We start from the raw sequence: 7,965 nt of genomic DNA on the forward strand, positions 1-7,965 counted from the left end.
GTGTGAGTCTGTGTGTGTGTGTGTGTGTGTGTGTGTGTGTGTGTGTGTGTGTGTGTGTGTGTGTGTGTGTGTGTGTGTGTGCATGTCTGTCTGTCATTGACTGTGTAGAGAGCTATGCCTTTTAGGTTACTCAGACCTCTTACAATTAACATACCCAACTTTGGCAAGGCTGCTTATGTCACCCACCTAGAAATACTCCTCTGGGAAGGCTGTAGCCCAGTAATCTCTGTAGTGCATCCCATAATTGTGTGCTGCTGTTGTGTGATAAACAAGTTAGGTAGGAGTTCCAACCCCAAACCTGGCAATTGAGTGTGTGTGTGTTGGTTTGAATATCTGACTGTGTAGAGAGCAATGCTTTTTTAGGCTACTCACACCCCTTACACTTCACATACCCAACTTTGGCAAGGCTGCTGATGTCACGCACCTAGAAATACACCTCTGGGAAGGCTGTACCCTAGTAATCTCCATAGCACATCTCATAACTGTGTAGTGTGATAAACTAGCTAGGTAGGAGTTCTAACCCCAGACCTGGCAACTGTGTGTGTGAGTGTGTGTCAATGTTTGTGTGCATGTCTGACTGTGTAGAGAGTAATGCCTTTTAGGCTACTCACACTCCTTACAATTCATACCCACCTTTGGCAAGGCTGCTGATGTCACCCACCTAGAAATACTCTTCTGGGAAGGCTGTAGCCCAGTAATCTACGTAGCACATCCCGTAATGCTGTAATGTGATAAAATAGTTAGGTAGGATATCAAATCCCAGACTTGGCAACTGTGCATATGTGTGCGTGTTTGTCTGTCACTGACTGTGTAAAGAGCTATGCCTTTTAGGCTACTCACACTCCTTACAATTAACATACCCAACTTTGGCAAGGCTGCTGATGTCACCCACCTAGAAATACACCTCTGGGAAGGCTATAGCCAAGTAATCTCCGTAGCGCATCCCATAACTGCGTACTGTTGTAGTGTGATAAACTAGTTAGGCAGGAGTTCTAAACCCAGACCTGGCAACTGCATGTGTGTTTGTGTGCATATCTGTGTAGAGAGAAATGCTTTTTTAGGGTACTCACACCCCTTACAATTCATATACCCACCTTTGGCAAGGCTGTTGATGTCACCCACCTAGAAATACACCTCTGGGATGGTCATAGCCCAGTAATCTCCATAGCACATCTTGTAACTGCATATAGCCATAGTGTGATAAAGGAGTTAGGTGGGAGTTCTAACCCCAGACCTGCCAACTGTGTGTGCATGTTTGTGTGCATGTCTGACTGTGTAGAGAGCAATGCTTTTTAGGGTACTCACACCCCTTGCAATTCATATACCCACCTTTGGCAAGGCTGCTGATGTCACCCACCTATAAATATACCTCTGGGATGGTCATAGCCCAGTAATCTCCATAGCATGTCCTGTAACTGTGTACAGCCATAGTGTGATAAAGGAGCTAGGTCGGAGTTCTAACCCCAGACCTGCCAAGTGTGTGCATTTATGTGCATGTCTGACTGTGTAGACAGCAATGCTTTTTAAGGTACTAACACCCTTTGCAATTCATATACCCACCTTTGGCAAGGCTGCTAATGTCACCCACCTAGAAATACACCTCTGGGAGAGTTGCAGCCCAGTATTCTCTGCAGCACGTCCTGTAACTGCATATGGCCATAGTGTGATAAAGGAGTTAGGTGGGAGTTCTAACCCCAGACCTGCCAACTGTGTGTGTTGGTGTGCATATCTGACTGTGTAGAGAGCAATGCTTTTTAGGGTACTCACACCCCTTACAATTCACATACCCAACTTTGGCAAAGCTTCTGATGTCACCCACCTAGAAATATACCTCTGGGAAGGCTGTAGCCCAATAATCTCTGTAGCGCATCCCATAACTGTGTACCGCTGTAGTGTGATAAACTAGTTAGGTAGGAGTTCCAACCCCAAACCTGGCAATGGTGAGTGTGTGTCTGAGTGTGTGCATGTCTGACTGTGTAGACAACAATGCTTTTTAGGGTACTCACACCCCTTATGATTCCACATACCCAACTTTGGCAAGGCTGCTGATGTCACGCACCTAGAAATACACCTCTAGGAAGGTTGTAGCCCAGTAATCCCTGTAGCACATCCTGTAACTGCGTACTGCTGTAGTGTGAATTAGAACTGTGGTGGGGCTCCATCCTCACCCATGGCAGTTCTGGATACATGTGACATCAAGGCCAAGCAATCACAGTTAGCAACCCCAGTATTACCCAGCGCACACTCTCAACCCATGTGTCATACATACACATGCCTAGGTAACAGCCAATATGTGGATAGTACATTGCATATTGGCCACTAATAGTAACTATGGAGTAACAGAAGTGGGCTACAGAGGGCATGTCATCCTGTCCATCTGTCCAATATGCACATACTTGCAGAGAGTGCACCTCCTCCATGTTCCCCAATAGAGACCTGCACCACCTGTGGTGCCATCACATGTGACCCACAATGGACATATCATGCCTGACAACATGCCCTATATGGACAGATGCCACTGACATCAGAGAATGCTGTTAGCATGATCTCAATGTAGGTGCAGCTGGCCATTACCAGTTCATGCCACAAGTGGGCAGGACTGGCACATCTGATGATAATCTGTGTTCACAACATGGGCCGGACACCCCAGGTACAGTTCCACATGTCACTGTACATGCATGTGGGAGGTGTGCACATCCCAGACACCGTCCATGTCATGGACTAAGGAACACATACATGGCAAGTGATGCACAGCATTGGCCACACACAATAGTCACCCAGGTGACCGGATGGGGGATACAATACCCACCTGTGTGGGCAAATGCAGACACTACATCCCTGAGCCACAATGCAGACAATCTTCATGTGGCCTGATGCCAAGGTACAGTCTTGGACAGCCATCTGGCATAGTCGAACACCACAGACACCTGTGCACACATGCACATATGCATGTCAGTACTGGCATCCTGTGTGTCTGTTGCATGCTGCATATGTTCACATCCAAACTCCCTACAACCCCCATGGGCATACTGCAGCATGCTGTCACCTCCCCATACCCCATACAGCCCCCGTATATTACCTGCACAGTGATGTGATGTGGCAAACACTACCGATGAGTTGTACACCTGGCCCTGCCAAGTGTGTCAATGTGTGTGTGTGTCCCTGTGAGAGTGTGGCTGTGTTGATGCTGGCACCTTTTCATGTGGACAGGCATGTGTATGTCACCTACCATACAGATCCCTGTTGCAGATGTCACTCACCATCACATATATGTTCTGAGTGTTCCACAACAGGTAACCCAGGTGGTGCATCCAATAACTGCATCGAACTGTGGAAGCACTACATAGTTGTCAAGGGTTTGATACACTGTGCTGGTAGGTGTGTGACACAAACATGCTTCCGTTTTACCCTCCCACCCCTCCCTGACATGTCTTTGCCTCTTTCTGCCTCTCCCACCCCCTCTCTGGTAGATGTGTAGACCTACACCTGCTTTGCTTAGGCAGCAGCATCTTTTTTTTAAGTGATGCTCATGATCAGCTGATGGCCTCTGCATGAATTGCAGCCCTCCCCTAGCTGATTGCATGTGAAACAGCTGTGGTAACATTCCCATAGCCAATTGTATGGAAACACACTCCAATATCTAGGAACATCATGGTGGTGTTGGCCCTTTTCATCCACTCTGAGCAGGAACTAGATCTGTCATGTGGCAAACAGCATCTCAGATGGATTGAGGTATACTTCTAACAACATAAACTGTGGAAACAGTGCAACAAACAGGAGGGGGATGTGCCTGACCTGACTACAGACTGTAAGTGCTGCTATACTGCATGTGGAGTAATATTGGTTTAACAGTGTTTGTGTAGCTATGGCTGTCATACATGTCTCAATACCTACCATGTCAGTTCCATGTTTATGAGGAATCCCCATCTGCAGGGTCATCTGCAGCCTGGCAGTGTTGTGTCTTTGGTTTCATGTGTCACCCACGGAGCATCTAACTGTGGAATGCAGAAGGTAGTGTGAGGATTGCAGTCTGTAGATGGTGAAAGCCATGATAGTCACTGACATCATACCTCTCATAGGACATATGTTGCAACAAACCCTGTAACAACAGTAAATGTATGTGGTTATCACAGCAACATGTCAATATTGGCCCTGTGTATGTTCTTCCAGCCACACCTCTGTCAGCCTTTGTACATATGTCATGCATGAAGTGGTGCATATGTGCTGTACACCATAATTAGTGTCATCATATCTGAGAACAAGCCAGTGATATATCCGACTGCTACACATGTTGTAGGGGTTACATTTCATGACATTACCGTGACATTCTGTGGATGTTTGTACAATACTGAGGTCTGTGTACCCATGGTGAATGTCGACAGTGTGTGTATTGTTGTTAATATGTACCTTAGCCTGTGTACAGATTGTGGTAAATGTTCTAGTTCCACTGTATGGTACTGTATTGGCGTACATGTTTGTAGGGCCATACACACACGTGTCCCATACCACAGATAGCTATCAGACAAAACTGTGTAGCAGGCCAGTATATGTTGGGTCAGTCTGTGAGTGGCACATATGAGGATGGTGTAGAACAGATAGTCCATATACTGTAATATCATGCTAGCTAACCATATGTGGCTGTGGCTGTGTTCACATTTGTTGTGGGTATGCACTTTCACACATGTGTATCTTACCATGTGCTGTGACATGCCGTTGAGCCTGCTTTATATGCAAGTACATGTGCATTCCCCCATAGGAGATGTAGGTCAGTGTTGAGCTTTTCTGCCTGCAGCCTGCACAGTGGACTGTTACATGCCTAGCAGCTTAGTGTATTTACCCAGTGAGATGTCATGTGCAGATACTTGCCAGATGTACCACTGCCGGGCCTCCCTTAACAGTCATGTATGTCAGGCAGGGCAGTGGGATGCAGTGCAGATGTATGTTAATATCTATTGTGTAGTATGTGGCCATGGCACCCCTGTACCAGTGGTCATAATGTCTCAGGCCAGACAGGGGTGTGTGAATGCATAACCTATGGTGGATATTATATACCAGTCGTTATGTGTCATACCTATCTACATGGCCATCTACATCCATATTGTCAGGCATGGTACACATGTGTAGCACTAAAGGCTTATGTGTATACCTCTGGACTGTACAGATTGTGTCAGACTTTCCACATATATTGGCCAATATTTCTGCTGCAGTCCACAGTGGCATTACATGCTAGCAGCAGTACTGTACAATGATGTCCTTAGGATGTCTGTCAGTAGCCAATGGCACACATGTTATAAGCACATGTGACCTCCCACAAACACCATGTCTGTGAAGACAATCCCAATGGCAGTAGCAATAGTCTACTAGTATACCTGCTATACATACCTGACATCCCCTTCAACTACGACATTGGGATCATACGGGCTGGGGTTGGGCTATACTTCATGTCCAGGACATATGGTGGAAATATATGTACATATACTTATACAGATAGCCAGATATGCATGATTACACATGTGTACTACTCCCAATTAACACTGTCATGGCAACCACCTACTATAAATCCCCACATCATGTGTGCATGGTCCCTTTACATTTCCTGTTTGATGGACATCCATCCTGTGTGTGGGCAGCAGTGCTATCAACAGCAGGTAGCAATACCCCTTACAGGAGAACCGGCAAACTCAGGGCAGCCAAATATTTGTAGGAGGATCAGGAACTACAGACAGACTGCGAGTAGAGTTGTGTTATGCTTTGTATAGCACTGGTGTTACAGGGTGTGTGTGTACATACTAGTTTACCTTGGAATACAGTCTGTCTGCATAGCACACAACTGTGGGCCTATCCTCATGCTGGCCAGAATTATGTCTATCATGTCTTGTCTGTCCCCCACACAGGTCCTGTGTCAGATATTACACTGGCAGTGTGTGTGTGTTGAGTGTTATTGGTACATGGCTATATCCATGTTTGTTTCTAACCTCAATTCCCTGTAACATCAGCACCTTGCTTAGTGTATGGCAAAAGTTGTCCACATATGTGTCTGTATTCCAGCCTCTGTCCATCATCTACATACCAAGCTTTGCACATATGTCATGCTGTCGGTGGTTGGTCTGTAGTGGGCTGTGAGTATATTACACTGCCATTGCTGCCATCAGTCCACTGCTATTGTATCCCCCACACATATGGCGGGGCTGGGGCCATATATGTGTGAGCACCACCTACACAATACATGTGTGCACTTATGCAATCCAGAGGCCAGTGTATGTAACAGTGGTATATGGCCCTGTATTATTGAGTCTGGGGGGAGCACCATAAATGACCTAGGCTGCTACAAAATGTGGGGGTATCAGGGCTGAGCTGCTTTAAGTTATCTGGATGTACAGTACCATATACTTCACCTATATATACATTACTGACATGGATTTGGTTAATGCAGGACTACTTCCCCCTGCCATACAAACAGTTCTGTTTGTCGGTGTGCTCGTGATGGTGTCAATTATGCCATGTTATGTAGCAGTTATAACCCATGTGGTCAAATGACGTCTTTACCACCCACTGAGTTCGTACAGTGTGTAGATAGAGGCGGCTGAACTACACACCTGCTTTACATGCTGTTGATTGTTTGGTATTTTGTAGCCCAGTTTGTTTTCCCTATTCTACAATGTGAATGGCTTGGCCTGGACAGCCACAATTGTGAACCTTTCCAGACTATTGTATTACTGTAACTGGTTCACAGTTGCATTACTCTGTTTATATAGTTGTCAGTGTCTGAACAGCTATATGTCATGGCATAGAAAACTGTAATAGTACACAATTAAAGGTTTCCATGTCTGCAAACCTGTGGGTGGTGTTTTTCCTATGACCTCTCTGTGGGTATATGTTGCAGGCAATGACTGTCATTTGTATGGGTGGCCCATACAGTGTCCAGTCATTCAGGGGTTAACTGTAGGCATAGTGGCTGTTCCATATTGTGTGCACCTTTTACTTATGTATCTTACTGTACATATAACTGCGTGTGTATGTGTAGTCACATATATATATATATATATATATATATATATATATATATATATATATATAAATATGTATACCTGTATCTGCATATCTGTGTCTGTGTATCTGCATCCTGGGGATGTTGATGGCTTCCACATATTACATTTCTCATGGGAGCCAGCCTGTACTGCACAATATGTTACGAATACCAGCCTGACATCATACAGGTGGGATGTAGTGCTGGTAACATCATGTGCCCATGTTGTCTCAGGTCCTGATTATGGGATCTGCAACGCTTGGTACTGTATTCCAGGGTGGACGTGTTTGGCTGGGGGGATGCCTATTCATACAACATGTATAGTATGTGGGGCCTCTCAACCCCATTAACGGTGCATGAGGACATATGTGTCATTTGTTAATCTGCCATTGCTATCTACATATGTATGGCCATATATACCTGTATAGAGATATGTATGTATATATATAAATATATATATATATATATATCTGCTAACATATATATAACTATGTCCATATATACCTACATAGATATATATCTGCACACACATATGTAACTTGCTGTGTACATGTAGACATATAGGTGTAGACACATATGTGTCGATGTAGGCATTTGCATGTATATATGTTCATATATATTGATATATATGTATATAGTGTCAGAAATATATATATATATATATATATATATATATATATATATATATATATATATATATATATATATATATATATGTTGTATCTGTTTAGATATTTATATATGTACACAGACATACATCTAGATGTTGGTATTCATTCTCTGTACTGCTGCATGACTGGACTGGACTGGATGATATGTTTCTGAAAATATTGGATGCATTTGTATCTGGCATGGCTTAGTGGTACATCACTTTGTCTGTGGTGTGCAGTGTCCTGGGTTTGAGGCCTGCAGGAGCTGTGTATTTTGCTGCTGGGCAG

The sequence above is a fragment of the Protopterus annectens genome, chromosome 3.part1 (genome assembly GCF_019279795.1).
Source record: "Protopterus annectens isolate FY-2018-M chromosome 3.part1, PAN1.0, whole genome shotgun sequence".
NCBI classification, from domain to species: Eukaryota; Metazoa; Chordata; order Ceratodontiformes; family Protopteridae; genus Protopterus; species Protopterus annectens.